This window comes from Ambystoma mexicanum, chromosome 4p, assembly GCF_040938575.1.
Source record: "Ambystoma mexicanum isolate Mex_15411 chromosome 4p, UKY_AmexF1_1, whole genome shotgun sequence".
NCBI lineage: Eukaryota > Metazoa > Chordata > Amphibia > Caudata > Ambystomatidae > Ambystoma > Ambystoma mexicanum.
The window spans coordinates 89,380,497-89,397,154 of record NC_090927.1 but is presented as its reverse complement, the minus strand read 5'-3'; positions in this window follow the sequence as shown (position 1 = coordinate 89,397,154).

The following is a 16,658-nucleotide window of genomic DNA, read 5'->3' as shown; positions in this document are numbered from 1 at the left end:
TGTTGGAGAGAAGCGTTTAGATGTATGTAAGCATCAGGGTTTTGCAAATATTGTCCTCTTTTAACTTTCACTTCCAGGGAGAATTGTCGGGTCCTTTCTGGGATGGTGACTTCCTCTTTGATCTGAATTTCAACTGCATAAGGTAGCAATTGAGCTGACCTAAATGCTTTTTCTGGATCATCAAAGCCCATGGGATTATCCACTAATCGGGACCAAGCTTTGAAGTTTATTAGGTCCAAACTAATGGCAAAGCGATTGAGAATGTCACTGCCTAAGTAAAAGGCGGCAGGGACGTCTTGCACGACCCAACAATTGTGGACTATGCTCTTGTTGCCAATGGAGATTTTGAGCATACACCTGCTTGGCAGGAGATGTTTGGAATTAGGTGCTTGCAGGTCCATTTCCCATTTGTCTATCAGTTTGAAGGTGGGAATGGCTGGATCTTTTGGGAGTTGGCGGAACATGGCTCCGCTGATGAAGCTCTTACCTTTGTTCACACACACTCGAGCGAGAACAGAGTCCTTCCCATCATTTACTTGGACAGGGATGAACAACTGCTCTCCAATTTGCTGAATATCAGCCAGGCTCTGAGCTGATTTCACATCTTTCTGGACTATAGGAGTGGGAGTTTCTGATTGTGGATTAGTATAGAATTTCAGAGTGTTTCCTTCCAGCGTGGAATACCACTTTAGACTGGAAGGAAGGTTGATTTTCAGAAATAGAGAGGACCCTCCATCACCAGTCTGTTGTCCTACTGCTATTACTGTCACGTCTGGAATTTAGCTATTCTGGAAGTGAAATTCTACTTGGTCAGATTTTTGTTCAACCATGTGGCAGGTGCCGTTTAAACTAACATGGTTGACACTCTGTTTTAATTTTATTGGTCGGCTAGTCTGGGTCCAGAGGACCTTGTTTACGCAATCTATTAAGGGTGACAACCTCCTCAGGAGGTCATTCCCCAGTAAACAAGGGGTGCCCTCTGGAGTCACTACTATGACCGGGTGTTTCACCTTGTGTCGCCCGATCTTAAAGTCCAAGTCTGCAGTTGGAAGTTCCCTCAACGGGAATTTCCTTCCCGTCAAAGTTCTGCAGTTGTCCAGGAAGTGAGGTGAGAGGAATTTGGTAATTCCCTCCCCTTCCTGCATTCAGTTCATCAAAGGCCCTTCTGGACAGAAGGGTAGCTTGAGATCCCGTGTCCACCAGCGCTAAAATTGTACCCTGCCCCTGTACTTGTACCGGGGCATAGTATCTTCCCTCCTTCTCCTCAAGGGGGCACAGATAATGCACATTTTTGGACAACTGGTGGGCTAACTTTCTGGTTTTGGACATTGCTAGCGAAGAGATTTGGGCAGAATTCTGTGGAGAACCTTGGGAATCTGAAAGAAAAAGTTGGCAACTGAAGATCAGAGCCATTGGGGGTTCCCCTGGTTCCGGTTCTGGGCCGCCCCTCCCTTTTTGGTTGCAGTCATCAGGATGGGTTTGAACCAGTGGATTTTGGTATTGTGGGTTCTGGGATGAGATGATGGGCGGCGGTAGCTCAGTCTCCATATCTCCCCAGTCTGAATTGGCATCCCTTGGGACCCATTTTTCCTTGGGAGGAGTTCCCCCATCTCTGAAGGAGAAGGTCCTTTCCCCAGGATCCTCTGAGGATCCCTCTCCCTCAAATTGGAAGACCTGTACCTCCTCCACAAATGGGTCTGTTTGGGTCCTTTGTTTCTCCTACCCCCCCTCTGCTCCTTGGGAGGCAGGCTTTCAGGGGCAGGAGATTTTGTTTCCGGTTCCTGGGTTTCCAGGGGCTGTTTACAAGTTGGGAGGGAAGCTTCCTCCAAGGGTTTGCACCCCCCTTCCCCTTGTGCCTCCTCCCTGGGAACCGGTGTGTTATCGGGGTGCTGCCCCCGTCATTGTTCTGGAGCACCAGGTCCAGAGTTTGGGGCATTCTGCGGTGGCACGCTCATCTGAGGGTTCTGTTGAGCCCTCAGTATGTGACCCAGATCCCGTGCCATATTTTGGACCTGGCGCTCTAACTGGGAAACCCGCTCAGGCTGATACTGGGCCCTGTATTCTCCCCTGGGCTGATCCCGGGAAGGGTAGCTATCCCTTCTCTGGTAGTACCCCTGGTTGGGAAGATTTTGGTACCCCTCCACCCTTGGCCTCCCCTCTCCCGGATTAGGTTGTCTGGGCTCAGGGAATTGGGGAAAGAAGGATGGATGATTTTGGGGCTGGAAATTGGGTGGATACCTGGGGGAAAAGTTCTCTCTGGGATTTGGAGAATTTCTGCCCTCCTGTGGGAAGTTGGGAGGGAAGTTCTCTGGGTTAGGTGCTTGGCTGGATCCCCCCCTTGGGCTGGAGGAGTCCACACATAACCCAGGATGGGTCTGTTTCCCTTGTAACGGGGGATTACATAATCAGGAGAGCGAGGGACCCCATTTGTGGGGCTGCCTCCCTGGCTCCCTGTCTGTGACTGGCCCGAGGACCTTCTGGGCCTAGCATTATTAGGTGCAGGTAGGTTTTTAGGCCCCCCCATCTCCAACTCTAAAACGGGGGTGACCTTTACCTCTGCCACCTTGGCAGAAGCAGGGGTGTTGTTGGCTTTGGGGTTTTTGGGCGCGTTATTTTTATTTTCTATTGGCTTCTGCACCTCATAGATCCGGGTCGCCTGTTCAATGACCCAGTCTAAAGATTTTTTCTCGTGAAAATCCCTCACGAGCTGGGTCATTATGTATTTGGGCAAGGCATGGAAAAACGTATTAATAAATTCTCTGCTATCCGTGCGCACCCTTCTTGTGGTCTGTGCAAAAGCACGCTTTAACTCCTGCACAAATTCTTGTGGGGCCTGATCCTCCCCACATTGTAAATTGTAGGCTGCCTTGCGAGCCTCTTGAGGATTTCTATGAGTAGAAAAATGTTTCAAGATGGCCGCCTTATAGGCGGACCATCTTAAATGATTTTGGTCCTCCAGCCCCGCAAAGAAACTTGAGTATTCCGGGGAGAAGTCCACTTTACATATTGAATACAGCTTTGGCTGTCCTTCAAATGGAAAGTCTCCATCATTTGCTCAAACAACTCTAAGTGCTCCCAAACAGAATACTTGGCGTTCTTATGATAAGGCGTGATGACGCTCCTGATTGCCTTAATCTGCTTTAAGGGGTCCTTAAGCAAGGCCCTTTTTGTCTTATTGGCCCTTTTGGTCCGGGTAACCCTGGTCCATTCATCTTCTGACTCAGAGGCACTGCTCCCAGAGGTTCCTGTCTGTTCTTCCAGGTTTTCCCGGATTCTGCGAGCCTGGGAATGGCTGGCAGAATGTGGGGACCTGGTCTCCTGTGTCCTGTACCGCTCAGAGGAGTCTTCAGATCCCTCCTTGCTGCCAGGATTTGATGGGTACCCCCCCCCCACTGACCTAACTGGGCAGAGGTTTTCAGGATGCCCTTAATGGGCCTACTCTCCTGGGGTTCCCCATTAAATTGCACTGTGCTTGGGTGCCCATACCCGGATGCCCGCCCCTCCATTCCTGGGTGGTACTGGCCTATGAGCCCCATGCTTCTGGCTGGATAGTAATCTGCCATCCCTGTGGCCCTGTGCTCATGTGCGCCAGGGGACATGGGGGTGGCAGAGTCCAGGGACTGAGAGAGATAAAGGCCTCTGGTACTAGGGCTCCTGGGGTTATGCTCAGGAGTTTCTCTTTCCCAGCGAACCTCATCTCTATCCGCCCCTGCTCCCTGTTGCAATGCAAGAGCCTGCGCCTTCAGTTCCTCATTTAAGGCCTGACTAGACTCTATCAGTCTCTCCTGCATCGCTACATGTTGTTGGAGTCTATCATTGTGCTGGCAGAGAGCCTCATTCTCTCTCTGTGCCTCCTGATTGGTCCTGGAGCACTGGGCCAGTCTTTGCTGCAGGAGGGTTACCTCCTGAGCTGTGTCCCTTTTGGCCTGCTCCTTTCTTTCCAGAGCATCCTCCGCCCTCCTGGTGTGTTCTAACAAGTTCTGGTGTTCTTTTTGGAGGTCACCCAGCCCCTGGAGGGCCAAGTGATTTTCTTCTGTTTTTCTTTTTAAATGGCAAACTTCCTGGCCTAAGGCGTCTCTTTCCTGACTAAGAGCCTGCATTTGTGCCGCCAGGTCGTCCCTCTGCCTTTGAAAGGCACCAGCTTTCTGGCGTTCTTCATCAAACTCTGCCTGGGTATCCAGGTCTTTCAAAATCAGCTTGTTGCTCTTTGCCTTCACTCTATCTAGATGACTTTGCAGGGTGGCTACCTGCTCCGTGCATGCCCTGTTAAAGTCTAATTGTTGCTCCAGCTTTTTCTGGCTCTGCAGTAAGGAGTCCAAACTGTCTTGGTGCTCCTTCTGCAGGGCCAGAAATCTAGTATCCTGGTCAGCCTTTTCCTGTTGCAGTATATCCATGTCCTCTTTTATTTTAATGATATACGGCCTACTATCATTTTCTGACTCCTGGCTCCTCTGCAGCATCTGCTCAGAAGAGTCCAGATCAGATTGGGCCTTCTGTAATGCCAGCAGTTGCCTACTCGCCAGATCTTGGCCTTCAGCACATTTGTCCTGCATGGCTCCCATATGTAAATATAAATATGCCGCTACCCTGGCAATCTTGTTGTGCTCATCCTTGGCCTTAGAGGACATATATAGTTCACTCAGGGCCACATGTAAGGGACCCTGGTCTCTCCATATATCTGACCCTGTTTCCGGGATCTGGGGTGCGATTGCTTGCAACCAGACCGTCTGGTCCTGATGAGTCCACTCACCTCTCACAAATAGCTTATGTAAGAAGTGCTCTCTGGCTATTTTCATATCTACCAAGGACGTCCTTCTGGAATTTGAGTTCCTTCCTGACTTACAGAAGTTTGTATTTTATTTTTGCAAAACAGACCTTTTCCTTAGAGCGTTCCTTTGAGGAGTGCTTTACAGCGTAACACAGCGTGGTGATCCGACCGGATATGTGTGTCTGGTCAGCTGGCACACTGTATTAATCTGCACAAGTGATAGATCTAACCCAAACGTCCCGGACGAGCCCCCAATTTGTAAGAGGATTCAATTCAACACTACAGCTAAGTCAACGCCTAGTCTAGAATACTGAATGAAAACCCTTATTGATATATCCTTATGTCCAGTTCATGCGTTCTGGATGACTACCCCTATATAACACTCCTCTCTTGGAATCCCCCTGACACCACTGAGCCAAGAAGTAGTTCTGTTTTGCAAGTTTAAAAGGTTTGATGAGTGGTTATAGGATGGATAAGATAGCAACAATACTTTGATGGTTTCAAATGGATGCAATGTGGAATTAAATGCAGTACAGAAAATAACTTGATAGGATTTCAGCAAAAGACAAGGTAATTACTTTCTTGGACAATTCACCCCCCCTTTTATGCAATGCAAGGAAATGGAAGGAAAGCACACAGTTCTCAGAAATGCAATCAAATGTAATTCAGTTCACCCCAGCAAGCTTAGACTACAGAAGTTTGAAACACAGGCCCAAAATGCTTTTATATGTGCTGGCAATGAAGTGAAAAATATGCTAAAATGCTTTTAATTCCCTCTAGAGGTTCAGGGTGAGTGGTATCAAGTTAATATTAGTCCAGGCTCACTCTAGCAATGATTCAGGGATGGTTCTTAAGAGGCAAACGAATTTTTAGCAAGGAAAGCAAGGAAGCTGCTGTTTTCACACGTGGAGAAATTTGCAAATCGCGGTAAAATTCGCGAGTGCGTTTTTCGCGATTGCGGCAATAGTATAGGGGGTAGGAATTCGGTTCTAGGTTCGTTGAAAAGCCAAGATTCCCAGCTTTCAGAGGAAAGTCATTGCAAGTCTCTAAGACAAACGGTCACGGAGATATGAGCGATATGGTAAAGGTCGTTTTTCAGATTTGAAATTTTAAAGTTCAAAGTGACAAGTGACAGCTAGCAGCTAGAAATGACAGGTGACAGTTAGGAGGCAGTTCTACTTAGATTAAAATAGATTGAATTATATTATTTTAACTAAGAGATTGGCTCTGCACAGTTCTGCTAGGTACTCACAATATATTTTTGAAATAAATGGGCCTCGCCACGGATCTGGTCAGGTTTTCTTCACTCGCCACGGACGGTCTCTGCGCACAGCGTCGGGGTCAGCTCTACTTTGCTGGTCTGGTCTGGGTCTCTGGTTCTGATCAGGTCTGTGGGTCCGGATACAGCGGTCTCCGGTTCAGCTGGTCTCTCTCTGGATACAACACTGCTCTCTGGCAAATGGCAAGAGTTCTTGCAAAGAATTCAAACAGCTCGCCTGGCTGTGATAATGGCAATGATTTGAGGCCTGCTAAAGAGGGATTTAGCTTGTAGTTGATCTCTCTGCTACAAATTCTGAAGTAAAGTCTTGGTCTCTGAAGGTGGATAGATTGAAGTCTCTATGTTGGCTCTCTGGAGGTTGATGGAGGTAAAGTATGGATTTTCCCAGCAGAGCGTCCCGCAGCAAATGGAATTGAAGGTCCCTACCTGTCCTGACTGTCTGCTTTTATGCGTTTTGAAAGTGGGTGTGTGTGCAGCATCACTAGCCAGCCCCTCTCTCAACTGCCCATTGGCCCAATTCTCCCCTCTCCCATGATTGGGGAAGGAACTGTGAGTCAGAGTGATGCTGTAGGTTTTATGGGTCAGAGGATCCTCCCCTGGTCAGTTTACACACAATCTATATTTTGACCCAAAAGACATATTTGCACAGGTACACATTTGTTTAAAATTACATGCACCCATCACATATCACAGGAGGTATACCCTGTCCAAATCTGCTCTTCCTGGGAGCTTGCATTCAGAAATGGCAACATTTGCACTTTTTAACTGGTTTCGTAATATCGGACATTACCCCAAATTTATACACATGTGCGCAAGGAGTATGGACATTACTTGATGAAGTGTCAGATTTTTAACATGCATACATTTTAAGTAATACCCTCTTAACTGCTAGTTTGCCCCCAGATCATGCCACGGTTCTAAAAACATCTTAAAATGTGGGCAGAAAAATCACAAGAATTATGGTATCATTTAAATAATTATGACAAGTCCGTACTATGAGTTATTCATCTTTTTCTAAGACCATATTCTGGCTACAGGGGTGTGTCTTTTCAGGTCACATGGTACAGAAACCAGTCTTTCCACTTTCTTCAAGCTCAGCCTCTGTCTCCAGTTTCTCCCCCTCCCAGTTTCTGCCAAGAGGAAGCCATTTTTATGACCCCTGCAATAAACCATCTGCCTGGGCCCTGGAAGGCCCATTGTTCAAGAGGAAGCCATTTATGGCCACTTCAATAAACCCTCTGCCTGGGTCCTATGTTTAGTCTCTAGCAGTCCCTTGGTAATTCAATCAGAGAAGTGTCATATCCCTTTTGGTGGGAACAGCAAAAGGCAGCTAGGCCTGGGAACTGCTGTGGATCCAGTTTCACTCCAATTGGGGGGAAGTTGTCAAGCAGAATCCAGTTCCTTAAGCCAGGCCCCAGCTAATGTCACTTTTAGTTACCCAGTTTTCTGCATTCAAATAAAACTAACCATTTTTACATATGCAGCTAGAATGCTGATTCTAAGTTTAAAACTATGACATTTAAACAATTGCAACCTATGTGACACTCAAAAGTAGGTCACTCATTTCTTTTAAACATTTAGATTTTTAGTGTCTTTCAGTCCAAATTTACTTAAACTGCTGAAATCCACAGCTCAGCCAGTCTTGTTATAAACCTTCAAGTCACTTCAGAATATAACTTTACATTGGATCCACCTCTCAGTAAGTCTTTCTTTGGCCTGCTTTGGGTTCATTTATTCAGTTTTACACAAAAAAAGTCTGGTGTTGTTTTAAAACGCCGGCTTTCTGATAGTGGTGAGTACTGGTAATGCACCCATTTTTGGGATTTAAGAAAACGAATTCCCCACAATTCTAGGTTGCTCTTGGCAATCAGCATTGCCATTCCCAATGGTTTCAGGCTACTGTGTGGGTGGCAAGTGAGGTAACCATTTTGGTGTGCGCACAAACTGCGTGGTTCTCCTGGATTCTGGCGCACTTGTGGGCTTTTTGGCCATCTTGGATTTTCTAAGCCCACAGCACCAAATGTTGCAGCATGATAGCTCAAACGTGGGTCAGGACACCCAACAGGTGTCATGATGCCTACCCCCGGGCCTCAGGACCAAGGCCCTCAGCTCCGGGAGCAGGCATCCAGACATTTGTTTAAACCTCAGCAGCCCCCGCTAGGGGCTGTCTGGGTTCAGTCCTGGCGCCTTAGGTGCCAGGCTCATCATAGAAATCAGTCCTGGCGCCATAGGCGCCAGGCTCATAGACTTTACTTACCTGATGCAGACCATGCTGCAAAAGAGTCCAAGCCTACATGAGGCCTGGATGGGACTATTTTGTTACAGGGACTATTTTTTACTCCGGCGTGGCTCTAGGGAACTTCTTACCTGGAACTACTTTGGAGGCTATTTAAACCACACCCGAAGAGCATCACATGCTTCGCGTTATTCTGCATCCAGCAGCGTGACGCTCACCGTGCCTGCAGCCAGCATCCAGTCTTCTGCCACGCCCGCATGCCTGCAGCCAGCATCCAGTCTTCTGCCATGCCCGCCTCGAATACGGAGCTCCTAGAATAAAGAAGAAGAAAAGGACAAGGTTAGAAAACAAACTTATCTCAAATTCCTCACCTAATTCCGGAACCTTTTCATCTCCGGTCCTGGAAAGTACATCAGTCCTGCACGCGTCGCTTCGCCAGCTCCAGCATGGCGCCATACTCACCAGTTCTCACAGCATCTTTCGATCCGGCACTGTCTCCATCATTTCTTCGCCGTAATCTGGCACCTAGGGGACACAAGAAAAAACAAGATGAGCCAAGGGAATCAACAAATACATCCTCTTACCACCATAGACTTACTTGATTTACCACCGGCAGTATTATTCCATAACTCTCCACATTTTCATATGCCGCATCTGTAAAGAGGGAGAAAAACAACACGTTAACGCATGCAATAGTTACCAGACAGCGTTGGGTAACACAGACTCTTACCTGAACGCCTTTCTATACATGCACAGTTGTTGATATGTAATTGACTAAGTTGTGTCAAGCAAATACCAAGGTAACCCCCAGTACTACCTTGTTTTATCTGAACACTTGTTTTGTTCTTGTTTTAAGAATACAATTGAAAATACTAGCCACGAAAACAATAAAGAGGCTACCATAATAAACCAAACATTGTGAATGGTTGTTTCACCACCATGTGTTTAGGATTCAACACTAGTGCATGGCCCTTCTCGGAAGGTTTAAATTATACACTGCTTTAAAATATCGCAGTATGGAATCAGAGTGGACAGGAACAATCATTATGTATATATATCTTACCTGAACGCCAGCAGCAGCTACAAGACCTTCTTCTCACGAACTCAGTTGCAATTTAAGGAAGGAAGGGGACAAGAGTGAACACCGGGCACATTGAACTCTTTGAACTTGATACTTACCAATCCTGCCAGGGACTTCAGAGTCAATACTTATCGGAACTCTCCCAACGACTTCAAAGCAGTGAAGTAACTGGTATCTATGTGCCCCTGCAAGACACGCAGTATGGAGAGCTCATCTTTTACGAACATAAGGTGAGGGTACTAAGGGGATATCGGAGGTGATTAGTGGGGGAGAGCGAGAACAGTTGGGAGGCCATCACTAAAACCCACAGGTGGTTAATCCCTGTCTCCACTTGCAGGAAAATACTTCTTCGGGTCCAGCAGACAAGACTAGGCGGGCCAGTCCAGACAGTCATCTCTGCACTACGCATCACGTTGAAGGAGATCGCAGCTGTCCGGGTCCGATCGACACCCCTGTGGGGTCCAGGTGAGCGTAACAGAACACGAAGCCTCTCTACAAATACCCACCCGGGTGTTATGGAAACATCGGGATCTGACCAACTGGCCCAATTATTGGGGGAACTTAGGGCGGAAGAACATGCCGCTCGCCAAGAGACTAATTCCCTCAGGAGAGAACTGATTGTCTCAAAGGAGCACACAGATGATCTGGCTAGGCACCTACTGCAAAACCAAGCTGGGCAAATGCCCCTACCTGGATATGGGGGAAACCCAACCCCCGTTTCATCAAGCAATCCTGTGCAAGTGGTTTTTACCAGGAAACATTCCGTTAGCTCCACCCGAACGCTTTGCTGGGGTTCGCCGTGTTTATGAACCAATGCTGCTTGCACTTTTTATGCAGACCGGGAGCCTTTCCAAATGACCAAGCCAAAGTAGCCTTTGTATTGTCATATCTTAGTGGCAGCGCAGCGGATTGGTCCATGCCATTAGTCAACCAGGATGATCCTCTTCTCCGGGATTTTCAGGGTTTTCAAAGGAGCATGGAAAAACTATTCGCCAGACACTCACAGGGTCAAGCCCTGGACAACGAACTTTTATCCTTACGACAAGGTAACCAGGATCTTCTAACCTATATTGCAACCTTCAATCGGTTGGTGGTGGAAACGGGGTGGCCGGAGGAAAAACGAATTACATTGTTTCATCGTGGACTTCGGGGAGAACTCAAAGATGTCTTGGCTCAAGTTGTGAACCCACCTCAGGATTGCACAGAATTTATAGACTTATTGGTCCAGTTAGACCACCAACTTCAGAACCGAAAGACTGATCGAGCTAAATTCGAGAACCAGGTATTGGTTAAACCCAACGTTGCCCCCAAAGAAACAGATGCATCTGAACCTATGCAGATCGGGGGGGTTAAAGGACCCTTAACTCAAAAGGAAAGAGAAAGAAGACGAAAGATGCAGTTGTGTCTGTACTGTGGAACCTCAGGACATTTTCTACGGGATTGCCCTACAAAACCACCCAAGAAGGTGGTAGGAGTAGCTGATAAAAGCCACATAGAGCCTGTTTCAGGAAACGACCACGCCCGACAAGCGTAGAGATCCGCTTGCCGAGCTAAAAGAAGGACACTCAGACCTTGCATCTGATCATCCCAATGGTCCTACTTGATCCCAGGCAGCCATCACGTATGCACGCAGTAAGGGCATACATAGATAGCGGGGCCGTAGGAAACTATATGGACCACGAATCGGTGTCTAGGATGAATCTACCTCTTTGCAAAAAGACCACTTCGGATGTCATCATCACAGTTGATGGAACTGAGATTGCCTCTGGGCCTGTAACTCATTCCACTACAGAGATGACACTGTTGAGTCAAGATGGGCATCGAGAGACTATTGTGTTTGATCTAATCAAAGCCCCACAGTTCCAGATAATACTGGGGATGCCATGGTTGGAAACACATAATCCTTGTATAGATTGGCGAGAGAAGAGAATAACCTTCCCGGATTGTGCACACACCTGTTACCCGGAGAAAACTTTGAACAAAGGCCTGGCTACAGTCGTTAACCCAATCGTGCAGTTACCTCAGGAATACCAAGAATTTCAGGATGTTTTTCAAAAAGAACAGGCCAATACATTACCTCCTCACAGATCATACGATTGTCAAATCGACCTCCTACCCGGTGCACAACCACCATGCAGTAGAATCTACGCCCTCACAGAACCTGAAAATCGTCACCTACGGCAATACTTGGACCAATACCTTGCTAATGGCTTTATTCGTCCTTCCAAGTCTCCTGCATACTCAGCTTTATTCTTCGTGCCAAAAAAGGAAGGTGACCTTAGAACGTGCATAGATTACCGCGCATTAAATCAGATTACGGTAAAAAAACGATACCCATTGCCTCTGATCCCTGAATTACTAGACCAAGTAAAGGATGCTTGTATGTACACTAAGTTAGATCTCCAAGGGGCATATCATCTGGTACGTGTCAAGAAAGGCAACAAATGGAAGACTGCCTTTCGCACCAAGTACGGATTATTCAAATATCAGGTGATGCCCTTCGGGTTGTGCAATGCACCAGCAGCCTTCCAGTATTTTATGAACGGTGTCCTTCATGAACTCATTGACGTCTGTGTCGTCGTATACATAGATGATATTCTAGTGTACTCTTCCTCAGAATCAGACCATGTTAAGCATGTGCGTGCAGTCCTTGAGAAACTACGTCAGCACAAGTTATAGGCAAAATTGGAAAAATGTGTTTTTCATGCTACGGAAGTTGAATTTCTTGGATTTATCCTGACTCAAAAGGAGTCCGAATGGACTCTCAAAAGTTGGACGCAATTCTCAAGTGGCCATCACCCAGTTCAGTCAAAGGGGTACAAAGCAAGCTCGGATTTGCTCATTTCTACCGCAGATTCATTCCGGACTTCTCCCATGTTGTACACCCCTTCACAGCACTTCTGCGAAAAAACAAACGCTTCTTGTGGACCGAAGAGGCTGAAAAGGCCTTCCAAGAGCTGAAAGCGAAATTCACATCAGCACCTGTGTTAAAGCATCCACGCCCTGAGCTTCCATACATAGTAGAAACTGATGCATCCAGTTTAGCCATGGGAGCTGTCCTGTCCCAGAAGGATCCTGAAACCGGTCAACTTCACCCAGGAGCGTTTTGGTCCAGAAAGTTCTCAGCACCTGAGTTAAACTATGCGGTTACCGATAAAGAGCTATTAGCCATCAAATCCGCCTTTAAGGCTTGGCGGCACTATCTTCTTGGTGCCAGGCATACTATTTCCATAATCACCGATCACCGGAACCTGCACTATTTAAGAACAGCCAAAGCCCAATCATCGCGACAACTTCGATGGGCATTGTTCTTTGCCAAATTCGGTTTTGTGATCACTTATCGACCAGGCTGCAAAAATGGCAAAGCAGATGCCTTATCCCGAATAGGGATGGGAGAAGCATATGCAAACCCGGAACCGGTGCCAATAATTCCCGAGCAAAGAATTCTTGGCATAACTACTCTACAGACACTAGAAGATATTCATTCAAAAATCCAACAACTCTTCGATCCAGCAACCCTGCAGGACTGGGTAAAGAAAGGCCCGGACTACTCAGTCATCAATGACCTACCTTACTGTCAAGGACGACTATTTCTACCACACAAGGAAATACAAGAACTAGTCATCTCCAATTACCATGACACCCTGATGGAAGTGCACCCAGGTATCGCAAAAACTGAAGCGAAAATTAAGAGACAGTTCTGGTGGCCCACTTGGCGAAAAGATGTAAAGTCATTTGTGATGTCCTGTGGCATTTGCGCCCAAAACAAAAGCCAGAAGAAAAAACCTGCTGGCCTTTTACAACCTTTGGATATTCCACCTACACCATGGCACACCTTGTCTTTAGACTTTATTACAGATCTACCTCCATGTAATGGATTTAACACCATCCTAGTTATTGTGGATCTTTTTTCCAAGATGGCCCACTTTATTCCTTTAAAGGGGTTACCTTCTGCTTCGATTCTGGCCAAGGAGTTCCTCGAAAACATTGTTCGATTACACGGATTCCCTTCCGTATTGGTTTCTGACCGATGTAGTCAATTTATCTCGCATTTTTGGAAGAAATGTTGTCAACTAGCACAAATCGATGTGAGGCTATCAACAAGTCACCATCCCCAGACCGATGGTCAGACGGAAAAGACCAACCAGACCCTTGAACAGTACCTACGCAGCATGCTACACCAGACCGAAAGCAATTGGAAAGATATTTTATGGATTTCCGAGTACGCATACAATAACTCTGTACATTCAGGAACCGGACAAAGCCCTTTTTATACCATATATGGACATCACCCTCGAACCTCAGAACTCGATTCGCCTCAGCACTTAGAAATGCCCGCAGTTAGTCATTTGCACTCTATTATTACACAAGCCTTTAAGGAAGCCACAGAACATTTGAAACAAGCAAAAGAGAAATACAAGAAAAATGCTGATCAACATAGAAGTGAAACTCCACAATACCAGATTGGGGATCAAGTTTGGCTGGCTACAAAACATATACCTCTGAAGGGAACTCAGACTTGTAATCCTAGATATTTGGGACCTTACACCATTAAGGCCATTATCAACCCGGTGGCCGTCAAATTGGAATTACCCTCTAATATGCGAATTCATCCTGTCTTTCATGTTTCACTTCTAAAACCAGTTAAACCAGGGACAAGATTAACCAAACCACCTGACCCCATCTTGATAGATGGAGAACCTGAATTCGAGGTAAAAAATATCCTGGACTCCAAGATGATTAAATCAAAACTTTTTTATTTGATCGATTGGAAGGGCTACGGACCACAAGAAAGAACATGGGAGCCTAGCGACCACGTTCATGCACCTCGGTTGGTGAAAAGATTCCATCGGAACTTCCCAGACAAACCGGGGCCAGGGGGAAGAACAACTTTAGGAGGGGCCTTGGGGGGAGTGCTGTCATGATGCCTACCCCCGGGCATCAGGACCAAGGCCATCAGCTCCGGGAGCAGGCATCCAGACATTTGTTTAAACCTCAGCAGCCCCGGCTACGGCTGTCTGGGTTCAGTCCTGGAGCCTTAGGCACCAGGCTCATCATAGAAATCAGTCCAGGCGCATAGGTGCCAGGCTCATAGACTTTACTTACCTGATGCAGACCATGCTGCAAAAGAGTCCAAGCCTACATGAGGCCTGGATGGGACTATTTTGTTACAGGGACTATTTTTTACTCTGGCGTGGATCTAGGGAACTTCTTACCTGGAAATACTTTGGAGGCTATTTAAACCACACCCGAACAGCAGCACATGCTTCGCGTTATCCCGCATCCAGCAGCATGACGCTCACCGTACCTGCAGCCAGCATCCAGTCTTCTGCCACGCCCGCATGCCTGCAGCCAGCATCCAGTCTTCTGCCATGCCCTCCTCGAATCCGGAGCTCCTAGAATAAAGAAGAAGAAAAGGACAAGGTTAGAAAACGAACTTATTTCAAATTCCTCACCTAATTCCAGAACCATTTCATCTCCGGACCTGGAAAGTACATCAGTCCTGCACGCGTCGCTTCGCCAGCTCCAGCACGGCACCATACTCACCAGTTATCACAGCATCTTTCGATCTGGCACTGTCTCCATCATTTCTTCACCGTAATCTGGCACCTAGGGGACACAAGAAAAAACAAGGTGAGCCAAGGAAATCAACAAATACAACCTCTTACCACCATAGACTTACCTGATTTACCACCGGCAGTATTATTCCATAACTCTCCACATTTTCATATGCCGCATCTGTAAAGAGGGAGAAAAACAACACGTTAACACATGCAATAGTTACCGGACAGCGTTGGGTAACACAGACTCTTACCTGAACGCCAGCAGCAGCTACGAGACCTTCTTCTCACGAACTCAGTTGCAATTTAAGGAAGGAAGGGGACAAGAGTGAACATCGGGCACATTGAACTCTTTGAACTTGATACTTACCAATCCCGCCAGGGACTTCAGAGTCAATACTTATCGGAACTCTCCCAACGCCTTCAAACCATTGAAGTAACTGGTATCTACGTGCCCCTGCAAGACACGCAGTATGGAGAGCTCATCTTTTACGAACATAAGGTGAGGGTACTAAGGGGATATCGGAGGTGATTAGTGGGGGAGAGCGAGAACAGTTGGGAGGCCATCACTAAAACCCACAGGTGGTTAATCCCTGTCTCCACTTGCAGGAAAATACTTCTTCGGGTCCAGCAGACAAGACTAGGCGGGCCAGTCCAGACAGTCATCTCTGCACTACGCATCACGTTGAAGGAGACCGCAGCTGTCCGGGTCCCATCGACACCCCTGTGGGGTCCAGGTGAGCATAACACATGGTGCTGTTAGCACCATGGCTTCCTCCCATACCGGGTCCGTGTCTGGTCTGGGTGAATGAGGACTTACCAGGACATTCCGACCTGTGCGGACCTGGTAAATCCCCATTCACCCGACCATTCCCCATTCCCATTTGAACCCCCATAGGGCTCAATGGGAATGGGGAAGGCGCTAATAACGGGCCCTCGAATAGCAGGCCCGTTATTAGCGCCCTGGTCCCTTAGCGGGACCCGTAAAGGACGTGTTGTCACACCACACGTCCTTTGCGGCTCCCGCTAAGGGACCTCGAAATTGGGCGGTAAGGGATTACCGGCACCGTTCTACTTACCGGTGCCCGGTATCCCTTACCGCCCAACTCGGAATGACCCCCACTGACTTAGTTGGGTGCCCTTGTTAACAGCAGGAATGACAATGGCCCTAGTTGCTTGGCCCTAAAAAAGAAGAATTCTATGATGACATCTCAAGACATACTGCTCCATAAGATATTTGGCAAATTCTCTATAGAGCTGGTTGTCATTTTTTTCGAGGCCAAGTTGACTCCGGTCTTGATCTCTGGCGCAGAGGGATTCCTCTTTACGTCTTAAAATGTGTGGGCATCGCCGGAAGGAACCTTCTGGAGAAAGCTCCTAAAATTGACAAAATTGGTAGCAACTTCAGTAATAAGGTACGAGCTAGGCCTTATCTCATTATATGCAAAAACGGCCTGGAAGGCATTATCCTTATTTCTTAAATGAATATTGGTGCCTTTCGCACTTCCATTTGAAATCCTTGCCCAAGAGTTGGGTGGGATGGAGCCTGGTATTTTGGCTCAATGGAAGGACCACTGCAGAGCCCTATTAGAGTCGTTAGGTTCTACTATTGAACTCCTATTGACTTATCCAGATAAAGTGAAAGGGAAAATCGTGGGCAAGACTGGATGAAAATCCTTGAGGACAGAAACACCCATCAGTGGCAACTGGCACTGAGTAAAGAAAGCAAGGCA